Source organism: Lynx rufus, unplaced genomic scaffold (assembly GCF_022079265.1).
Source record: "Lynx rufus isolate CCGP_SWC_20201006 ecotype Redwood Valley unplaced genomic scaffold, mLynRuf1.p SCAF_15, whole genome shotgun sequence".
In the NCBI taxonomy this organism is placed as follows: Eukaryota; Metazoa; Chordata; class Mammalia; order Carnivora; family Felidae; genus Lynx; species Lynx rufus.
In genome coordinates, this window is record NW_025814829.1 from 59,993,801 (window position 1) to 60,017,501 (window position 23,701).

At 38.7% G+C, this 23,701-nt stretch overlaps 1 protein-coding gene across 3 annotated transcripts in view; it reads left to right on the forward strand.

Annotated features, from left to right (window-relative positions):
* CNST (consortin, connexin sorting protein) overlaps positions 1-23,701 on the forward strand; it is a 116,633-nt gene that overhangs the window by 1,201 nt on the left and 91,731 nt on the right. The window contains exon 1 of one of the 3 annotated variants that reach the window (XM_047077117.1): positions 23,239-23,601. The exons of the other annotated variants lie outside the window; for them this stretch is intronic. The gene's annotated coding sequence lies outside the window, so the exon portion shown is untranslated. Of the gene's footprint in view, positions 1-23,238; positions 23,602-23,701 lie in introns of those variants that run through there. 3 annotated transcript variants of the gene reach the window in all.

The window sequence follows — 23,701 nt, forward strand, 5'->3', positions numbered from 1 at the left end:
AATACACTGGATTTTTTTCCCTTAAAAGTCCCGGAGGCCTGAATATTTTTAAATCAAATAAAGAAGAAAAATGTCATGATAGAGGAAGAAATGGTTCACTTCTAGAAATTGATTTTGAATTTTTCATGTTTAAAATACACTTAAAAAATTGTACAAAATATTTATTTTAAAATATATTTTCTTATTTCATAAGATTTGTGGAAGAAAGGTAGCCTGCTCAGCCCTAGAGAAGCTGATGTTTCTTATTTTGCTTTTGAGTCGTTTTGGGTTTTGGGTTTTTTGTTTGTTTGTTTGTTTGTTTTGGACAGGAGCATGAGGTTATGATAATTATTTCCCTTTTTATAATGCTAATGGTTGTTTGTGGTTGAAGGTGCTTCAATAATAAAGACACAATCTTACACATTTTATTTTTCTGAGGCCCTAGGTACTGGAAAGGAAATAAATGTTAATTTCCCTTTAAAGGTGTGCCTTACAATCAGCATTCAGATCTACTTTATTAGAAAAACATGATTTGCTTATTTCCCATCATAGTTTCTTCAGAGGTGTGGTTTTTGCGTCCTGTGCTATTTTTTCCCCTTTGAGGTAATCTTTCCTTAAAATGGTGTCAGGGCAAAGTGATTCTATTTTTATACTCTTCTTAAGTTATTTTTGATAATATCAACTGATCGAGAAAATAACTGCTTTTTCTTTTGGCTTTTAACTGGCAGTTGTAATTGGGAAATGTCCAGTGATAGATACTCCTGTTTGCTATCAGCACTAGGTCTGTAGGTCTGTAAACAGTGCTGGAAGGGACGGCAGGTCTGTGACAATCCAGCTGTAATGCAAGCCACATAAGCAATGTAATGTTTTCTAGTCTCATTCACAAGGTAAAGAAACAAGTGAAATTAACTTTAATATATTTTACTTAAACCATACAGTTTCAAATGGGATGTTTGGAAAATTGAGAATGAGATATTTTACATTCTTTCGTACTAAATCTACAAAAGCTGGTGTTGATACTTAGAGTACATGTGAGCTCAGACTACCCACATTTCAAGCGCTCAGTAGCCACATGTAGCTGGCAAATGGCTAGGATCTTATTGGGCAGCTCGTAGCGACAGTATTGCTACATGATTTTTAGGATGTCTTCCTATCCTGAGAGTCTGGGGTAAATCCAATAGGGTAAGTTTAAAAATCCTTTTCTTAAAGTGCTGTGATAGTCAAACTGAGAAGTTTCTTCCTTCTTTTCTTTTCTCTTTTCTCTTTTCTTTTCTTTTCTTTTCTTTTCTTTTTTTTCTTTTCCCCAAACTGAGAAGTTTCTGTGCAGGAAGAAAGTTCCAAGAAGTCTTCCTCTTGGAGATGACTGTCTTAACCCTGAGTAGGATAAACAGGTGGACAAGTGCATGTTTGGTGGAGGTTGTAAGATGACTAGGGTGCTCAGTCATTTCCTGGGATGTCATTGTTACAGTTATTTACATCTGCATGTCAACAATGTGTCAAGATGCTTTGTGACTCTCTGTTTCCTTTACCTGTGTTACTAAGTAGGGAGAGCTTGAATGGGTATAAATGTGCTTCTCTGTATGATGGCATTTCTTGTCAAAGGAAAGAGAAAATCTTTTCAGCAAAATTCAGAAAGAAAGAGTATATTTTTTGGTTCAAAAATGCTAGGAGCCTGGTTACGAGCAAACAAGTAACTCATGTATGGTGGTTTAGATAAAGTTAGAAGGAAATACGGCACTTTCGATACAAAACTACGGACATGCTGACTATGTACGAGCTTTAAGTTGTTTTTGCAACAGGGATGGTGAGTTGCATGGAACGATCTCTTGTTCAGAGCTATTAAAACTGAAGGATAACCCTGTTGGAAAACTAACCTTATGGCTAACTGACCTCAGTGGGATCAATAGGACCTATCATTGTTCTTCTCTTATATATTCTATTAAACTTCCCCTAATACTACTTTGCACTGTTTACATCTACATTTAATATTAACATTCATTGTCAAAATTCATCTGAAGCCCTAATTAATATTTGGTGTAATCTAATATAAGAAATACGCCTCCTCCCCAACCCTTATGGTATAAAGAAATCTTAAATTACCCGTTTAGTAAGCAAAATCCCTCTAAAATCTAGTCATTGTAGAGCTGTCACAGTGTTGGCATTGTGTGGAGTATTAAAAGATCAGAGACAGACCTGGGGAATACGTAATGATTGGATGTTGCTTGTTTCCTGAGACATACATAGATGCACATTATAGCAGGAAAATACAGTGTTTTCATTTGTATCTAAATCTAGATGACTGTCTATTGGCACCATTTTCTTTGGATAAGAAAGAATATAGTTCCTACAAATTAGTCTTAACAGGTTTTTTTAATTTGAGGAAGAATAATTGAGAGTTTGGCAATTTTTATTTTTTAAAAAAGCTCTTAAATGATTTAAGTGGCCTCTCCAAGGATTATATTTTTATTGAGAAATTCTACACTCAGTGTATCTGTGTCTTGATACTGTTGTGAGCATTCTCTCCAGTTTAGGGCCCTGAAGATTCACACAAATACAGGCTTTTCTTTATCTAGGAATCATTCCCTTGGGGGAAATTATATTCCCTTTTACCGAGGGAATACTTTTGTTTTTCATGCATTTCAAATGATTTATTTATAGTATTCTTTGAAGAAATACATCAATAGTCAACTGCATCTCAATAAAATAAAAATAAAAGCTCTGTCCGAGCAATCTAAAAAGCAAAAAAGTGTAAAACTTCTGAATCTTATAATAGCTTGAGATTTCCTACATTGTTTTAGTCACAGTTGGGAGATTGTGCCAACATGTTTGGAGATGGAAACTTTTTGCCATCACATCACTCCTCCCTGCCATCTCTTACTACTTCCTGTTTTCCATCATTAGCCATGTGGAAAGGAAAGATAGTACGTGTCTGTCAAAATACTGACACATTAAGTTTAGTTTTCCTTTTGACCGTAGGAGGAATTGCTGGAGCAGTATGTGACACATATTGTCACCTTTATTGACATTGGCCTTTTGACATTTGAAATGACGGTACCTAAGAGATTTCAGGAATTAGCAATATTTTGTAACTGTCCTGTCTGTTAATGCTCCTAATTACTTAGCCTGTTTTTCCTGTAAGACCACTACCTAAGTAATTGCTGTTTTTTTCTGTGTTTGCCGCATCTAGAAAACTCAGTGAATTAAGTGGCTGTGGGTTTCTAATTTCAATGAAGGCAAACTAACATTTTAAAGATCTTTTATATTACAGATTTTGAAATAAATAATTTCCTTAAAATATGTATACTTTGTGATAAAGTTAAGAATGATGTTGTTCCTGGGTCACCGGGATGTGGTTCTGGCTCAGTCGGTTAAGCGTCTGACTTCGGCTCAGGTCATGATCGCACCGTCCGTGGGTTCAAGCCCCACGTCGGGCTCTGTGCTGCCAGCTCACAGCCTGGAGCCTGCTTCAGATTCTGTCTCCCTCTCTCTCTGCCCCTCCCCTTCTCACGATCTGTCTCTCTCTGTCTCTCAAAAAAATAGCATTAAAAAAAAAAGAAAAAAGAATGATGTTGTTCCTGGGTATTTGAGAGCATACCACTGACTTTATTTTGTGCATGCATTGCTTTTTCCACTGTTTTTCCCTTCTGCTCATATTACCACTGTGCAGCTAAATCTTAAGAGTTTACAGATGAACTGAAAAACATTGCTTATGGTTTTTTTAATGAGAACTTATTTTTGTGAATATGTATTTTATTTACTGAAGCCCCCTAGTGGAGTTATTTCTTCTGTACCTTATGAAACACCAAAGTTTACTTCAGTTTGTTTTTCCCCTGCTGGTGGAGCATGAAAACAGTTTACTTAGGTCTTCAAAGGACTCTTACCCACTAATCTGTGATTTCCTCCCTCAAATGCAGCTCAGATGAAGAGGGAAATGGAAGTTTGTAGAAACTATTCTGATCAGAAAGGAAAAGGCTGTCTGCCCATTTGTGACTTCTTCATCCAGATTCAGTCAGCAGGCTTTATTTTCTTCAACAGCTTATAATCACTTTCTTCCTTTTGCTCCAGTACTTAAAAAATTGTTGTGGAGTTCTTTGCCATGCTGACAGAGTCATACGTAAAGCATCGTGGAAGCAATGTAAAGAGCCAGAATTAGAAACAAGGTTCTGTGACTTGCTTATTTTAATCGTATATGTTTTGTGACTGAGAAGAGAAAAAATGGTTTGTCTTCTTCGTCTCACATCTGAACTCGAGCTTAAAAATTGATCGCCTATGTCTTTATCAAGCAAAGCTCATATTTTCACTAGCCAAAGGACGATCTATTTCTTATTCACCCAAAATAAAAGAGTATGTAATCAGGAGGTAGTTTTTACTTATATCAAGTGGCCTCTTACTTAATTATAATTTTGTAGATTTTGATGCCTACAGGCTTTTTGTCCTTTTTTAGCTGTATACCTGGGGGTTCGCTAGTGAACTCCAACAGACTTTGACCTTTGTCAAAATGGCTTGCCTTCGCTGACAAGTTCAAAGAGTATACATACCTACATGTGCAAAAAGCTTATAAGCAAAAATTCTGCTCCAGAAGCACTTATCAAGACTGAGGAAACACTTATCAATATTGAGGAAACAAATATTCTAAGAATGCCTGTCTTACAACTAAAGCCTCCGTGTGCTTGTCCAGTACTTTGTATAAAACCATGTACTTTGTGCAGCCTTTGCTGGAGAGTCTCCACTCTGTTCTAGCTCTTCAGAGCATGTGAGACGGTATCCAGAATGCCACTACAGCGTATTCTGCCTTACCTCACCTTTTGGTTTCTTTCTATTCTTCTATCTTCTGTGGAAAGTTCAAAAGTCGGAGCAGGTCATAGTCTGTTATAAACTTGAAGTGGGGGAGGAATACAAATGTTACTCCTTCCCTCTTGCCTCTCCTTCCTTCCCTATTACAAAAGTAGTAATGCTCCAAAGAGAAGAAAAGGTAGATAAATTTTAAGTTGAGGAAAATGGCGTTATTCAAAGATTCGTATTTTTTCTATAATTAAAGTTGAACAGAAGCTTTACTTTAGAGTCAAAATCCATTGATATTTCTCATCCTGCTGAAGTAGTCTGATGGATTTGTCAGGAAGAAATTCTGAGTACAAGTACACTTTGAGTGCACAGACCTAGGCTATACTAGAGTATATTTAATAGTACTGTTTCTTTTTATCACGTATGTTTTCATTAGGGAATACTTGACACTGACATAAAACATCTCTGGGGAAAATCGTATGCTGCCAACAATCTTTTTTTTTTTTATGTTTATTTATTTATTTTGAGAGAGTGAAAGCGAGCAGGAGAGGGGCAGAGAGAGAGGGAGAGAGAATCCCGAGCAAGCTCCATGCTATCAGTGCAGAGCCCGATGTGGGGCTTGAACTCACAAACCATGAGATCAGAGCCAAAATCAAGAGTCAGATGCTTAACTGACTGAGCCACTCAGGCACCCCTCTGCCAACAGTCTTCTAACGCAACATAAGGGGTCCTTCTCTGGGACAAATTTTTTTCTCTATTGGTTTATCCTTTTATTAGAATTTGTTACCTAGAGTAAACTGCCTTGCTCTGGCATTTTTTCTTTTCCCAAAACCCCATCAAAATACATTCTCTTGAATAACTTAAAGAAATCATAGTCACTTTTACACCCATCTCTCTTCCTGCCTTTCAGTTAACTTTCAGTATGCTCTAGATATAAATCAGTATGTCACTGTTAGGTCAGACAGAATTGCAGGAGTCTGCAGTCCTTGATGTGCTCAGACTGGGAAATGGAGGTGGAAGTGATTGACAGTAAAAAGGACCGGAAGTTAGGGCCACATAATGGGACGTTGGTAGTGGCGTGTTGGAGATGCTGGGACTCATCTGAAGTGAAGAGATTGTTTGGGTGCCAGTAACAACATACGACTGGGATGATACTAGCTACACTGACCGGATGGTGAGATGTCGCTGTGGAACTTTGAGACTTGGTGAGATAGTCATTCCACAAGTGTATCAAGCCACTGCTTTTATTGTAAAACACAAAGTAATTGTTTTCAAATGAATGATCTGCCCCTTAGGTATGCAGGATGCATTGAAAGGGCCATGTGAAACAATGAGAGCCTTCATTAAAAGTAAATATAGCAGCCTCAACTCATACTGAAATTTCCTAATAACTTTGGAAATGATAGAATTAATGAGTTTTTACTTCTTGTTCAAAAGAACAATAGAAACTAAGCTAGAGAACTCCTGGCTTAGGTTTTGTAATTTAAAAATAGTGTTAAAATTGTGTTTGATGCTGTATGGATTATGTTCTTTATCTTAGTTGGGTTCATTCCTTAATTTTACTAATATCCATATGAACCTGCACATTACAGTATACATGTGTGTGTACACATTACAACATCCATACCCATTTTGGTGAATAATTTTGAAATATGGTGGCTTGTGAATGAATCCAAACCTAGCATTGGTTCCTATCAGCTTAATGGTTAATGTTTGAACCCATAGGTGATCAGTATTAATAGTAAGTACTGTGAGAAATGCAGTGGAAGTCAGCGTTTAAAACATTTGGTGAAAAATGCAAGTCCCAAGAATGTATACAGCTTTATATATGTAGATTCATTTTAACTTTTTTAGAAAGTAAAGGAAAACTGCATGAAAAACTTTTCTGGTTAGTATAAGTTATAATTAATTCAGTAAATATTGTGTAGATTTTTATTTTTTCATTTTACCAGAATTTCAGATGCCACCTTTTTGACTTAGGATTTGGTAAACATATAGGGACAAATTCTGTAACCATTCAGATGAGTTTATTTCTAAGATCTGTAATATTCCTCCATAGAGATCTATACTTTGTGCCCTTGAAAACTGGCTTTGTAGAAACTCCTGTTTCTCAAGGTTACTGGCAAATATATAAGGCAACTCTTTGATGGTTCTCAAATAGAGCAAATGAAGCAATGACTTACTTCTGAGACGATGGATAAACACACGTTCCAAAATTTACACGAGATAGTACATGTCAAAGTGTTTAACCTCCACAGTGTTTAACCTACAGAAAGCACTTAGTAAATGGTGTGTTTTAAATCTGCTAAACTTGTGTGATACTCTTGTATTTACTTATATTATTTTCTTTTGAAAGAAATGAACAATATTAATATTTAGATTACTAGTAGCATTCCTGGTGATTTTTTTTAAAATGTGTGTTCTTTATTCAACTTTAAAAAATTTTTATTTAGTATAAAAATATATCTTAAATATGCAAAATACAGAAGAGTGCCAAAGAGAAAAAAAAATCACTCGTACTGTCATTGACCAAGGAAATGAAGTGTTGGGACACCTGGGTGGCCCAGTCGGTGGAGTGTCTGACTTCGGCTCAGGTCATGATCTCACAGTTCGTGGGTTCGAGCCCCACGTCAGGCTCTGTGCTGACAGCTCACAGCCTGGAGCCTGCTTCAGAGTCTGTGTCTTCCCCCTCTCTCTGCCCCACCCCCCACTTGCACTCTGTCTCTCTCTAAAAATAAATAAACATTAAAAAAATTATTTAAAAAAACTATTCTTGCTACATGTTGTAAAATTGTTTTCTGTAAGTTGTGCCAATTTACATTCAATTTGAACATGTGCCAATGTGTATTTCATTGAACCCTTACCAGTATTACATACCTTGTTTTTAAAAATCCTTGTTAATTTTAGAGGTAAATAAGTTGTCCATTGTAGCCAGGGAAAGGTTTTATAAAAGGCTAGTGGGAAATAAAGTTAGAAGGGTTGCCGAGAGACTGGGAGAAAGGCTTTGGAGTTGGGATTTGAGCTGGAACAGGGCCGTGTGAGCAGACAAGACACCTGGAGTCAGCCTCCAGCCGCTTCTCACGCCTTTCCCATCCAGCCAAGCTTTCGTCGTTTCCTCTACAAACTCCTGGTCTCTGTGTCTGCATCGAAGTGCCTGTCCCATCCCACCCGTCCTTCGTGTCCGTCTGTCTAATATTTTGGCTCACCCTTCGTCTTCTCCGTGTCTTTTCCTACCCGTCTGCCTGTCCAGCTAAAACAGCAGAGCAGACTGTGTTCTCTGCGGATGGGCTCACTTGAGGAAGAAGGTGGCAAGCTTAGTTATTACCAAATTTACCAGCTAAATCAGCCTGCCTGCCCACAGGTGGATAAAGGAGTACACCAGGAATGGGGACAGTTTCTTTACTAACACCACTCTCAGTTTTTGTATCAACCCTGTCACATTCTTAGTAATTAAACTAGCGTATGTTCAAGACTTTTTAAAGTTTTTTCTGAGTATAAAAGTGGCCCTGTCAGTTGAGCATCCGACACTTGATTTCAGCTCAGGTCACGATCTCATGGTTCGTGGATCATGGTTCATCCATGGCTCATAGATCATGAGATCGAGCCACCTGTCGGGCTCTGCACTGACAGCACAGAGCCTGCTTGGGATTCTCTGTCTCTCCCTCTCTCTCTGCCCCTTCCCTTGTTCACTCTCTCACTCACCCTCTGTCAAAATAAATAAACATAAAAAAAAAAGTAATGCAACTTATAAATCCATGAAAAGACAAATAATCAATTTAAAAGTGGGCAAAATACCTCAACAGACATCTCCAAAAAAGATACACAGGTGGCCAAAAAACACATGAAAAGATGCTTAACATCATTAGCTATCAGGGAAATGCAAATCAAAACCACAATGAGATGTCACTTTGTACCTCGAAATAAAGAGATTGGAACCCTTATACATTGCTGGTGGGAACGTAAAATGGTATGACAAGTGCGGAAAACGTGGTTTCTCAAAAACGTAAACATCAAATTAGCATATGACCCAGCAATTCCACTTCTCAGTGTATACTGAGATGAACTGAAAGCAGGTGTTCAAAACAGGAAACAACAACAACAACAACAAAAACCCAACCAAACTTGTATATGAATGATTATAGCAGCATTACTTATACTAGCCAAAAAGTAGAAACACCTCCAATGTCCATCAGCTGATGAATGGATGAAATGCAGAATGTTGAAACAATGGAATTTTTTTTGGCCATGAAAGAAGTGAAGTATTGGTAGTATGTCACCACGTGGATATACCTTGAAAACATCACACTAAACAGAAGAAGCCAGTCATAAAAGACCCCATACTGTACGATAACATTTATGTGAAATATTTAGAATAGGCAAATCCATAGAGACACAAAGTAGATGGAAGGTTGCCTGGAGTTGGTGCAGAGGGACTTGAGAGACTGGACAGTGACTTCTAATAGATACATGGGTATGAGAGTGGGGGAGGTTCAGAGCTGATGCAGTACTCCAAAATGTGTTGTGACATAGTTGCACAACTTTGTGAATACATTGAAAACTGTTGAGTTGTGCATTCTAAATGTGTAAAATGCATGGTCTGTGAATTATTTCCCAATAAAGCTATGATTTTTAAAAACTCAATTGGAAAAAAATGCAGATTTATCACAGAAGATGTATAAAATGCAGAGAAGTGCAAAAAGGAAAAAAAGTAATATATTAGAATATTCATTTTGATAAGCTGTAAGAAAATAGTACAAAGTAATTCACGGTCATCACAATTGATAGTATATCAAATGATGATCAGAAATCTAATTTTTACAGAGCAGCATGATAGAAAATTAATGCTATTTTAATTTTATTGGTGTTTTAAGCACTTTTATTTTTAGATTTGTTTTGGTTTAATAGTTGTACTGGAGTTAAAAGCACATAAAAATTCCGTTTTTACATCTTTACGTGGGATTCTAAGTAAAAACCATATGTCAGTGCTTAAGGACTATCATAATTTTTTTTTTTTAAAGCCATTCAAGAAAACCAGTGGCATGAATAGTTAGAATTTAAAGAGCCCATGATGGTTTTATTGCTGAGGAAATTAAAGTTCAGAGAGGTGTCTTGCAAATCTTTTCACACAAGTTAACACGGCTCACATTAGAATGTAGATTTCACTATTAGCAGCCCAGCGTTTTTTCTGCTTTATCACTTTCTTCTCACTGACTCAGTAGTTTCTACTGGCTTATCCCTTACTGTTTCTTGTCCATGTGCTTTCTCTCCTCAAATAGAGTAGTCTCGGACACAGGTTATACCTCTTAATTCTTTGATTAAAGACAGTTCAGCTTAGTAAATATGAAGATCTAACTAATGGACTTTATGAAATGACTCATGGGACACTTGGCTGGCTCATTCAGTGGAACATGCGATTCCTGATCTCAGGATGGTGAGTTCGAGCCCCACGTTGGATGTAGAGATGACTTAATAAAATTTTAAAGAAAACCAAAAAAATAAAGAAACCGATTCATGAATCTGGCAGCATCCCACCTAGCAAGTAGGGGGAGCTCCAAAGGGCAACAAAGAGGAAAGGTTTTAAAAGGCAGGAGAAGGAAGTCATGAGCAGAAAAAAAGGATTATTTCAGATGAGGTCACCTTTTTTCTGGGACAGAAGGGTCTTGTTAGTGGATTACCTCATCTTCCTCTGGGGGATGGAGAGGGTCTGTGGGACAGATTGCCCACTTAAGACTGCATTTCTGGGGAAGGTTGGAACGGCAGTCAGGTTAGGTTATTAAGCCCCAGTGTGGCGACTTGGCCTAAGTGACACCATTTTGGGCCTGTGGTTTTCTTTTCAAAGAATTGTTTTTCCCCCCACCATGTTATTCCCTCCCTTCTACTTTTATCTCCTCATGCTAATTCTCTTTGTAGACCCTCTAACAATTCCCTGGGCTCAGGTGATTCTGAAACTCAGTAGTCTGGGTGATAGCCTGTACTCCATCCGCTATTGTATACCTATTACTCAAATCCTCAAAGTTTATCTCCATTTTGACTTGGACCTCTGAGCTCACTCTATTATTTTATAGTCTTTCACCTTTAAACTTTTAGGACAATCCAGGGGTGCCTGGATGGCCCAGTCAGTTGGGCATCTGACTTTGGCTCAGGTCATGATCTTGCGGTTCATGGGTTCAAGCCCTGTGTTGGGCTCTGTGCTGACAGCTCAGAGCCTGGAGCCTGCTTCGGATTCTGTGTCTCCCTCTCTTTCTGCCCCTCTTCTGCTCATGCTCTGTGTCTCTCAAAAATAAATAAACCTTTTTTAAAAATTTAAATAAATAAATAAATAAATAAATAAATAAATAAATAAATGAAAACTTTAAGGGCAGTCCTGTTGATAAAATCATGTCTTAATTTCAGTATGGGCGACCATAATTCTTCATTTTCATTTTGCCTTTTAAATGGGCACGGAATGACCTTTTATGGTTTTCTCTAGTGGAGAAATCCAGTCAAGAATGTGAGAAGGTGAACCTTTCTAGTAAAATTGTAGTTGAAGAGAAAGAACAGAAAGCCGGTTTAAAATAAATTTGATGTTGGTCTCATTCCATCTGTCTCATTTCTATCTTTAAAACAGTTCTTCTGTATTTTCTTTGAATATTTAACCTTTATTCTTTCATTTGTGTAGCATGAGCAGCAAGGATTTATAATTACAAAGTCAGAACTTTCCAGGTCAGATAATAGAGTAGTCCCATTTAATTTTTTTGCGTGTTTTTTTTTTTTTGTTTGTTTGTTTTACCAATTCATGCTTCTTTTTTTGGAAGTTGCTGACTTGTTCTTATCATATTTAGTCTTTCAGAGACAAAAATACTCTTGGAGTTTCTCCTCTATTTCTATTTCCTACCAGATAATATTTGTGGGTTTTTATTGTGCAGTAAATTTTAAATATTGTCTTATATGATGTAACCACTTTTTCTAAACTGATTTCCTTTGGTAAGAGGTGGTGAAAGAGAGACTCGTTCAGGGTTTTAGTTCAGTTAAGCCAGCATTTGTCCACACCTGCTGCATGCCTCAGGAGTGCAGCGGTAAGGGTCACACAAAATGTGGCACTTTCTCTTGCTTCAGACACTTGAATTCCACTTGGAGTAATCTGCATGCATGAAATAACTTGTGAAAAATCCTGAAGCAACAAATACGCAAACACAGGACAGTATCCACCCGATACTTTAAAAACTACGGTATTTCTTGCATTTTAAAAAGTAAGTCTTTGAAAATGCCATAACATAGAATCTGTATTACCTATCATCTCAAACCACAACTGGGCTTTTCTAAGGCCAGGTAATAAAATACTCTCACAATTTCCTCCCCCTCCTCCTAACTTGTCCAGCTGCTTCCTCCTCGGGCCTTCCTCCGATTGTACCTTCTCTGTGGCCATCAGAGACAACACAGAGCCCCTCAGCCCAGGTTCGAGCCCCAATTCCGATAGCTGTTTGGCCTGGGATGAGTTGCTTAACCTGTCAGTGCCTGGGTTTGCTTCCCGTAAATTGGAGGTGCTGATAATAACTGCCCAATGGAATTGTTGTAGAATATGAGGAAGTATATGCATGGCCCAGAGTGAACGCTGTATAAGCATTTGCTTTTATTCTCAGACTCCATCATGATGGTTATTCCCAACAACAGACAAACATCCTATGACATCATGTGTTTGAACCTAAAGATTTTTTGGAATTTTGTATTGTTTTTATTCTGCTCTGTAACATCTCTTTTAACATAAAAATAGTGTCTGCCTTCCCACCCTCAATTTTTGGAGTGAATTGGTGTTACCAGAAAAGGCACAATAATCATCCTTTGACTTTGCAGATCCTTTTTGTTTATTTATTTATTTTGAGAGAGAGAGTGCAAGCAGGGGAGGGGGAGAGAGAGAGAGGGTGAGAGTCCCAAGCAGGCTCCGGGCTGTCAGGGCAGAGCCCAGACAATAGGGCTCAGTCTTGCAAACCGTGTGGTCATGACCTGAGCTGAAATCAAGAGTCAGATGCTCAACCGACTGAACTACCCAGGCGCCCCAACTTTGCAGATCCTCGATCAGCTTTTACTCTTTCCTCTTTAATTTTTCTTCTTCTTCCTTTTTTTTTTTTTTTAAGAGAGAGAGAGAGAGAGAGAGAGAGAGAGAGAGAGAAGCAGGGCTCACCCGAAGCAGGTCTTGTGCTCACTCAACACAGGGCTCAAACTCACGAACCTTGAGATCATGACCTGAGCTGAAGTCAGATGCTTAACCAACTGAGCCACCCAGGCACCCCTTTCCTCTTTACTTTTTCTGTTAAATATTCATTAATCATACCTTGCTGCCTACCATGTTCTGTACCTGAGCTCTCCACCAGCTTACAAGTTCTTCTCAAGGAGGGATTCCATCCTGTTGGTGGTGTTGACAAATACAACAATTATTGAACACAGTGTGTTCAGTCTTGGTATCACTAAAAAATTCATTTTCACAGTCAACAAGACTGGCATTTTAATGTAATAATTTAAATATAAAGCACGACTATAGGTACCACTCAACATTATCTCTGCTCTAGTAATCTGCCAAATACTTGGTTATTCTCAGGATTTCCCATAACAGACGTCCACACTGGAGGAGAATATTCATTCAACAGACAGTCCTTGAGTGACTGTTCTGTATTTAGCACTAGCCTAGGCACTAGGAAGAAGTTCCAAGAAGTGGCAGTGTATGGTAATTAACAGTGCACACTCCAAATTCGCAGAGATCTGGGTTCATATCTCAGCTACTTAACTTGCTACATAAGCTTGAGCAAATTATGTCTCTGTTTCCTCATCTGTAAGGTGAGAAAATAGTTTCTATGAGAATGGAATGAAATAAGATGTGTTAGCACAGTACCTGGCATTCATTAAATGTTCCATAAATATTGTGTATGATCAAAAGCACTTTTAGCAGAACAGGGTGGGGGCAGTTACCCAGTGGGCTTGAATTTTAACTGCCACATGGGGATGGAAAAGGAGGCCGTTAAGACTGAACCAAGGAACCCAAATAGGGCATTGGAGCTGAGAGCTTCATATACAGCCAGGACCCTTGAAGATCTCTGTTCTCAAAAGAGATGGTGGGGCGCCTGGGTGGCTCAGCAGGTTGTGTCCAACTTCGGCTCAGGTCATGATCTTGCAGTCCTTGAGTTTGAGCCCTGCGTCGGGCTCTGTGCTGATGGCTCAGAGCCTGGAGCCTGCTTCGGATTCTGTGTCTCCTCTGTCTGCCCCTCCCCTGCTTGGGTGTGCAAGCTCGCTCTCTCTCTCTCTCTCTCTCTCTCTCTCAAGAATAAATAACCATTAAAAAAAAAATGGAAAAGTGATGGATTGGAGGGTGGGGGTAGTAATCTGCCTAGTAGCAAAGAGATATGTTTTTCTGTTTCCGCTTTGACATTATGTGGAAGAGAGAGGCTTCCCTGAGACACTGTAACCATATGTCTATTAACCCTGAGGTTTGGGGTTCATATGAGTGTATTCTTCAGCTGAGAATTAATATAAAAACTGGCCCTGGCTGGTAACACAACCCGGGATACCTGGAGAAAGCAACCTAGAAAGAGTGATCCTTAATCAGCCTTTACAAAACTCCCACCAATGAAGCCCGTCACTGCAGAGGAACTCATTGTGGAAAATTACAAAATCACCATGCATTAAGAGTCGACAGAAACAACAAACAACAATTCAGACTCCTAAGAATCTAAAAGAATGAGCATTTTTTTTTACTTTAAAATAAGAATGGGGGATAAAAAGTATGGAAAATGGTTGTATTAAAAGTTAATGACATTATTTTTAATGTTTATTTTTGAGGAAGAGAGCATGAGTGGTGGAGAGAGAGAGAATCCCAAGCAGGCTCCACTCTGTCAGCACAGAGCCTGATGCAGGGCTCGATCTCAGGAACCATGAGATCATGACCTGAGCCAAAATCAAGAGTCAGATGCTTATCTGACTGAGCCACCCAGGCACTCCAAAGACATTTTAAATAGTACTATATATATGACTTCTAGAAATAAAAGATAGTTACAGAAGTAAGCTGATGGGACAAATTAAGCAGCAAATTATGCACAAAGACAGAAGTACTTAGCTGGATACTGTGCATTTTGATTATGAATTCAAGCCCCCAATTACAGTATAAAAATACAAAGAAACTATAAAAGACAGGCTAAGTAATGTGGATCACAGAGTAAGAAAATCTAATGTACATCTAGCAGGAGTTACAGAGGGAGAGAGTAACGTCAGTGGGGAAGAGACAGCCTGAGGATATACCAACATTGATGAAACACAGACACTGGGATTCGGAAATCATGCAGAGTCCTAAGCAGAGTAAATAAAAGTAAATTTCCACTTGGAATACATGGCGAGAAATGTCTCTTACCAGGCAGTTGACTTTTTAATTGGAGCACAGAATTTTATGACTGTCTCAGCACACAGGGACTATTTACCAGAGCAGTCTTAATTTATCTTTATGGACGGGGCACCTGGGTGCCTCGGTTGGTTGAGCCTCTGACTCTTGATTTGGGGCTCAGGTCATGATCCTAGGATCATGGGATCAAGCCTCCCATTGGGCTCTGTGCTGAATGTGGCGTCTGCTTGGGATTCTCTCCCTCCCTCCCTCTCTCTCTCTCTCTTTCCCCCCTACCTCTCCCTCTTCCCTCCTCCCCTGCTCTCTCTAAAATTAAAAAAAAAAAAATTATCTTTACAGATGACCTTAGAAGTCGTCCATACATCACCTCATTTTATCCTTACAGCAAAGAAATCCAGGTTCCTAAAGGGGAGCTAATTTGAGGACAGTTACCCAGCTGAGATGTATAGGAGCTTTTTCAAGTGGAGGAGGGAAGGATTCCAAAATCAAAAGGTCGCTTCATTTTGCTCTATTCTGCCTCTATTAAGATGTAATATCACCAGTTGCCTGTTTTATTGATGCTTTCCTTACATTAAAAAAAATAACCACTTGGGGGTACCTGGGTGGCTCAGTTGGTTAAGCGTCCTACTTCAGCTCAGGTCATGATCTTGCGGTTTGTGGGTTCGAGCCCCATGTCCGGCTCTGTGCTGACAACTCAGAGCTTGGAGGCTGCTTCAGATTCTGTGTCTCCCTCTCTCTCTCTACCCCTTCCCTGCTTGCACTCTGTCTCTCTCTCTCTCTCTCTCTCTCAAAAATAAATATTAAAAAATAATAAAAGCTGCTTACCTTTTGAGGCCTGAATGTGGATTTCATTCTTGACATGTAAAAAATGAAGCCTTTTGCAGAATTTAAAGCATGTTCATCAGAAAATAAATGAATGCATAAAAATATAGAAATCTGTTTCTGAGCAAACTAAAACTAATCCCTTAACATTTTATCACAATCAGCAGGACATTATTTTGCCATTTACCAGCATTTTTTTTTTTTTTTTTTTTTTTTTTACATACCTTAGTTTAAAGGACAAAAAGTTAGGAACAAGTTGTTCTCTGACTTGCAAAGACTAATTCAAGAGGCCCCAAAGCCCGATTTTCAAACATATTTCTCTTTCCAAATGGATTCTATTAACTGTTACAATACTTTGCATGGAATAGACCTTTCAATATTTGATTGACTCCAAATCAAAAGGGGCTGGGTTTTTTTCAGTCCCTCTTTTACTGTTCCTAATTGAATTATTATTTTCTAAAAATTGAGTATATTATATATAGGTTTAATTGGTGTCTGTCTGAAGATACCTTCATAGCATTGAAACTATTTTTGGTTTGGGGCACCTGTGTGGCTGAATCGGTTGAGCATCTGACTATGGCTCAGGTCATGATCTCACTGTTCATGAATTCAGTTCATGAGTTAGAGCCCTGTATCAGGCTCTCTGCTGTCAGCACGGGGTCCGCTTCGGATCCTCTCTCTCTCTCTCTCTCTCTCTCTCTCTCTCTCTCTCTGCACCCACCCAAAATAAATAAATAGATAAATTAATAAACATTTAGAAAAAATTTTTAGTTCAAAACGCCCATTCACACCCCAATGTTTCCCTGAGTAATTTGCCTTCAGGTGCTATTTCTGTCCTGTTTGGCCCCTGTGATTCAATGCTTTCATTCCTCAACTGGTTCCGTCCACAGATAAGGTAACAACCACATTGGCTAGATCTTCATCAGGGACTCCATATTGTATTCCCCATCACAGTTTCTCGGAGAACGGATCCTGGGGCCTTGTAAAGTATGTGGTTTAAATGTTCTCCCTTGTAGCTGTAAACTCGTTCACAGGAAGGTGACATCAAGCTGCCAATCACAGGGTAGAAAGCTCCCCCCGTACCACCCAGTTTTCCTTGTACATCATCTATGTCTGTGCCTTTTTTTCTAATGACACCTCCCCAACCAAATCCCCGCATGCTTTTTTAAAACTCAATTTCTTTTGCCAAATTTCTGTCAGACCCTGTGAAGACTTTTTTTATATGGAAATAATTCAAGGAAGATTTTATATAATGAGAGTGGTTGTACTGTGTTAATACTTTTCTGAAGTTTTTACTGGAAATAGAACTTCCTGAGTGGAATATACTTACAAAGGAGTTGTGTGGGAAGATAAAAATTCCTTAAAATTAGATAGAGTTACTTAGCTATAGCTATGTTCAGGGTATGTACTTGAGAAATAATTTATTCTGAAATACTGCTACCAATTAACAACAAATTGAATATTCTTGGAAAACATAGCTTATTCCTATAAACTTTAGGAGAAGATATAGGATGTACTTCAAAATGGATTCTTAATACTGAAGATGATGAATTAGACTTTGTCCTAATTGATGTAAAGTAAAATACGTGAAAAATAAAAGAATCCTTTTTTAAAGGTAGCCAGAAAAAAAAATTAAAGAGGTTTTGAGGGGTAACTCTTTTTAAAACTATTTATTTTGGGGGTGTGGAGAGAGAGAAAGAGAGAGAATGTGCATGGGAGAGGGGCAGAGAGAACCCAAGCAGGCTCCGTGCTGAGAGTGGGGCTCAAACCCACGAACCACGAGATCATGACCTAAGCTGAAAATCAAGAGTCAGACATTCAACCAACCGAGCCACCCAGGAACCCCTGGAGGGCAACTTTTTAAGATGGTTTCAGGCTTATAGAGAGGTTGCAAAAATAGCGTAAAGAATCCCCCTTTCCTTTACACAGATTCCCTGATGATTTCAAGCTTGCCCCTTTGCTTTATCATCGTGTTCTGTTCTCTGTGTGCACGTGTATATGTATGCACATATGTTTGTGTTACACATTTACACACATACACACAGACTTTTTTCTGAACCATCTCACAGTACATTGCAGGCATATCTTTTACTTCTAAATATATCGCAAGGTGAATTTTCTAAGAATCAGGACATTCTCTTATATAACGACAGTGCAGTTATCAAAGTCTGGAAATGTAATGTTGATGTAAGACTGTTACCTGTTTTGTAATCCATGTGTAAATTTTGACAGTTGTTTAAAATTTTTCTTAATAAAAAAATATTTTTTAAAACGTTTATTTTTTTGAGAGACAGAGACAGAGCGTGAGCAGGGAAGGGGGCAGAGGGAAAGGGAGACACAGAATCCGAAGCACGTTCCAGGCTCTGAGCTGTCAGCACAGAGCCTGACATGGGGCTCAAACTCACAGACTGTGAGATCGTGACCTGAGCTGAAGTCGAACGCTCAACTGACTGAGCCACTCAGGTGCCCCCCCCCCAATTTTTTAATGTTTATTTTTGTGACAGAGAGAGGGGCAAAGTTTGAGTGACAGAAGAGCAGAGAGAGAGGGAGACACAGAATCAGAAAGCAGGCTCCGGGCTCCAAGCTGTAAGCACAGATCCTGACACAGGCCTCAAACCCATGAACCATGAGATCATGACCTGAGCCGAAGTCGGACGCTTAACCTTCACCGACTGAGCCCCCCAGGCACCCGACAGTTGCCTTGATAATACCCTTCGTGGTTTTTCTCCCCCAGCCCAAGATCCAACGCATCACACTGCATTTAGTTACTGTGTTCTTAGCCTCTTTTAATTTGGAATGTTTCCCTGTCTTTCTTCTTTGTTGATCTTGACAGTTTTGAGGATAGCAGTTATTTTGAAGAATGTCCCCAAATGATTGGATTTAGGCTATGCATCTTTTCAAGAATGACAGAGAAGTGGAATTATGTCCTTTTTCATGAATCACAATCAGGAGGCACGTATCAGTTTGTCCCGTTTTTGATGATCTTAACTTTAATCATTTGTTCAAGGTGGAGTTTGTCAGATGAATCTTGTACCCAGTTGTTTCGACATCCATTAATGATTCTTGCCTGAATTAGTTATTACTATGATGGTTGCAAAGAAGCTATTTTTTAGTAACCATCATCCTTTGAACATTTATTAGTTGGTATTCTGTTGAAGAAAGGATTGTCGGGGCGCCTGGGTGGCGCAGTCGGTTAAGCGTCTGACTTCAGCCAGGTCACAATCTCGCGGTCCGTGAGTTCGAGCCCCGCGTCAGGCTCTGGGCTGATGGCTCGGAGCCTGGAGCCTGTTTCCGATTCTGTGTCTCCCTCTCTCTCTGCCCCTCCCCCGTTCATGCTCTGTCTCTCTCTGTCCCAAAAATAAATAAACGTTGAAAAAAAAATTTTTTAAAAAAAGAAGAAAGGATTGTCTCTTCTTACCTATTTATCTGTTTATATTACCTATAAGTCCACCTTATCAGTGGATTGTAATCTACTACATTTTGCCCTTGGGAGCCCCTTCAGGCTGTTTCCATCATCCTTTTAACAGTTCCCCATCTTTCTGGATTTCTTCACTTTCTGGCACCACAAAGCATTCCAAGTTCATCTTGTACCTTCCTTTCCTCCCAGTCTTGGGACCAATCATTCTTCAAAAGATTAATGGTTCCTTTTAGTGGAGGACAGGCTTTAGAAATTAAGATCTGGGTGCTAGGTGTGTTCATTGGTACTGGGTCATTACTTCTAGAATTTTTCAGTGCACGAAGCTAGGAAATATATGTTTGTGTCTGTATATATTTATTTCTATATCTATCTTGAAAACCATGAGTTCAAGTGATCCCTTTAATCTAAGATCCCAGGATTTATTCTAGTCTCCATTATTATGGAGGTTTGTTTTTTTTTTTTTTTGCTCTATGTTAATTATAAGTGTGGCTTTATTTAAAATTATTGAAGGTCACATACAAAGATAGCTCTTTAATAATTATTGTTAATGAGTTCTTTAATTAATTTATTTTTTAGATTAATTTTTTTAAAGATTTTATTAAGTAATCTCTACACCAAATGTGGGGCTCAAACCTACAACTCTGAGATCAAGAGTCGCATGCTCCACCAACTGAGCCAGCCAGGTGCCCCTGATTTTCTAGAATCTTAATAGTTGAGTGATTTCTTTAAAGTTTTTATTGAAATTCCAGTTAGTAAACACAGTGTTTGTTTCAGGTGTATGATATGGTGATTCAGCAATTCCATACATCACCCAGTGTTCATCTCAAGGGTGCTCCTTAATTCCCATGACCTGTTTCACCCATCCCCTCACCCACTTCCCCTCTGGGGACCAGCAGTTTGTTCTCTAAGAGTCGATTCCTTGGTTTGCCCTGCTCTCTTTTTTTCCCCCTTTGCTTGTTTCTTTTGTTTCTTAAATTCCACATATGACTGGAATCATATGGTATTTGTCTTTCTCTGACTGATTTCATTTAGCATAATATACTCTAGTTCTGTCTGTGTTGTTACAGATGGCAAGATTTCATTCTTTTTTATGGCCGAGTAATATTCTATTGTATACCTATGCTACATCTAATAGTTAAGTGATCTTTGGATGCAAATTGAAACTTTATAAAGGAAAAGCTATCTGTTGAGTCTGTCAAATGATTATTTAATGTGCACAGAAAATTTAGAGACACAGTTGAAGACTATTTCTAACTTTTCATTCTATCCTTAGAGGCCAATTCAGGCTATCCTTAAATACAAATCAAAGCCAAAAAAGTTAAGGTATTTTAGCACTTACCAGTGGAATAATTAAGGAATTTCTTTACTACTTTGCTTAATGACTTTTTAATTTGACTAGAATATGCAATGCTCTACCATATAATCCATGCACAACCTTTCCTGTATGAAGGCTGTAGCTTGGAAATGTAAACGTGAGCTCTGAAATCTGGATTTGAATCCTGACTTGGTCACTTCTGGTAGCTCTGTGACCTTGATCAGGCTACTTAAGCTTCTTTGTCCCCATTTCTGCATCTGAAAAATGGGAAAATTTTGTTCTTCACTGGGCAATTTGGAGGATTAAATGAGCTAATAATATAAGGTACAGTGCTGCATATAAAATGCAACACTTGGGGTGCCTGGGTGGCTCAGTGGTTAAATATCAGACTTCAGCTCAGGTGATGATCTCACGGTTCATGAGTTTGAGTCTCACATTGAGTTCACTGCTGTCAGTGTGGAGCCCACTTTGAAGACTCTGTCTCCCTCTCTGGCCCTCCCTGTGCCCTATGCATGCGTTTTCTCTCTCTCTCTCTCTCAAAAATAAATAAACATTAAAAAAAATAAAATGCAATGTGTGACACATACTAATTGCTTAATAAGTGTTAGCTGTTAGTGTTTAGCTAAGTGGTACGAATTAGTACTTCATGTGAAATAACTCAGCGCCAACCCCTGCACAGTGGAAAATCCCAGTATAACTTTTAACTCCCCATATACTTTGTTAATAGCCGACAGTTGTTGGGAAGCCTTACCGATAGCTTAAATAGTTGATTAGCATATTTTATATTGATATATATTATGTACTATATTCTTACGATTAAGTGGGCTAGGGAAAAGAAAATGTTATGAAGAAAATCATAAGGAAGAGAAAGTAGATTTACACAACTCTATTTACTAAAAATCCACATATAAGTGTACCCATGCAGTTCAAACCCATGTTGAGGGTCAGCTGTATATATAGCATGTTTTTTTTCTTCTGTTTTGTTGAATTCTCCTTTCTCATCAAAATATCTTTCTCCTTCATAGCCCATAGTAAATATTAATTTTTTCCCTTTAGAAGTTAGTTATAAATACCATCTCATACCAAGATTGAAGTTTTGGGTCCTCGGTGTAAATAATAGTTTAATATCTTTCAATGTGTTTTTTTCTCTAACCTTTTTGAAGTTAGAAAATTCTGAACTTTATCAGCTAATAGAATAATAAAGATAATGGTGAGAGAAAAGACAGAGAAATAAGGTAGGGGAAAGAATAATAGAAATAATCTAGAATCATGATTTTGTTTTGATAGAAATTTGTTATCAAACAAGAGATGGTGTGAATAACATGAATAAATCCACTTTAGATTTTGTTGGGGCAGATCATGAAACAGATTTTAAATACTATTTTTGTATTATGGTAGAATTGTAAATTACTGAGAAACCTGTTTAGGAAAAAAAAAAAAAAAAAAAGCACAGTGGAAAGAGTCCTAAAGGCAGAAATATGAGGACTAAAGAAAAAAAATAACAGTGCTTAAAAACTTACCTTTACTAGGATTTCCCAGGGAAAGCTCTTATAAAATAGCATTTCACATTTTGCCAATATTCTCAGTTTTCAAGAACTGTTTTTCTGTTGTAGACCCAAGAGGACATTGCACTTTACAGTTTTACATTTCTTACAAGGTTTCACAAAGTGATTTCAATAAATTTGGCCTTTAGTTCTGTTAGTTGAAAGAAACATTTAGCTATTAGCTGATTTTCTTTAACACTTCACACAGCCTGCCTTATGTAATTTTCCTCCGTGTGTCTGAACCAGATTCTGTAGGGAGAAAGGAGAAATGTTTTGCAGGAAAGTGTTCTGAGATATCTGCTAATGTCAGAGGCAAGAATATTTTTTCAGTGTGTATTATTTTTCATGATTTCAGTGGTACTCAATATCATTTAATACCTTTGGAATTTGTAGATATGTTTCTTGGTTAAAGTTTAAAAGACAGTTGTTGGGGCGCCTGGGTGGCACAGTCGGTTAAGCGTCCGACTTCAGCCAGGTCACGATCTCGCGGTCCGTGAGTTCGAGCCCCGCGTCAGGCTCTGGGCTGATGGCTCAGAGCCTGGAGCCTATTTCCGATTCTGTGTCTCCCTCTCTCTCTGCCCCTCCCCCGTTCATGCTCTGTCTCTGTCTGTCCCCAAAAAAATAAATAAACGTTGAAAAAAAAAATCAAAGACAGTTGTAAACTTTTATATCCACCAAGAGTAAAATTGCTAATATTTTATAAGTACTCTGTCTTTTGGAAGGTGAAACCTTTAGATATCTATGCTTGAGAATGATCAGATTTACTGACTTCACACAAAGAATGACAGCCTTCACAAAAATGGAAAAGCTCACGTGAAGCACAACTTCAAGGTTGCTGTTCGTCTTTCGTCTGCCTTTTCCCACTGTAGCGTGTCCTTGAGGGAAGAAGGATCTGTATCTGGAGGTGACGGGAGAGGCAGCTAGAGGCCGTGCCTGCTAAACACATGGCTTCTCCTCTTCTGCTCTCTTCCAGGGCACTGCTGTGCCCCCAGACTCTGGCAGCACAGTCTGCTGTCTTTTACCCTCCCCGTCCAGTCAGGAGTCCCCACTGTGAGCTCTGCCTCCGTGGTCTGTCATGTTTCTGTCTCCAGTGCCACCGTCCCGAATGTGGACCTCTCTGCTCACCTCATCCCTCGTCTCCTCCTCCGGTCCCTCCTGTGTTTCACCATCGGAGAGTCTGCACAAAGCACGGTTCTCAGCCCCGGCCCCTGGTTCAACAGCCTTTAATGCCTTCTCGGTTCCATGCATAGAAAGTCTGAATCAGAGCTGCTCAAATCACAGCCCTTGGTCTGGGGACAGTCCACCAGATAGCTGTTACCTGCCTGCAGTGAAAGCACTCCAGGAACTGAGTGTCCAGAAACTTCCATGGCCTTTCAACAGGGTAAATTTTACCTGGATTGAATTAATTTTAAATATTGGGTTGTGTCTAAAAAAGTTTTTTTAAGTTTATATATTTAATTTGGGAGACAGAGCATGAGCAG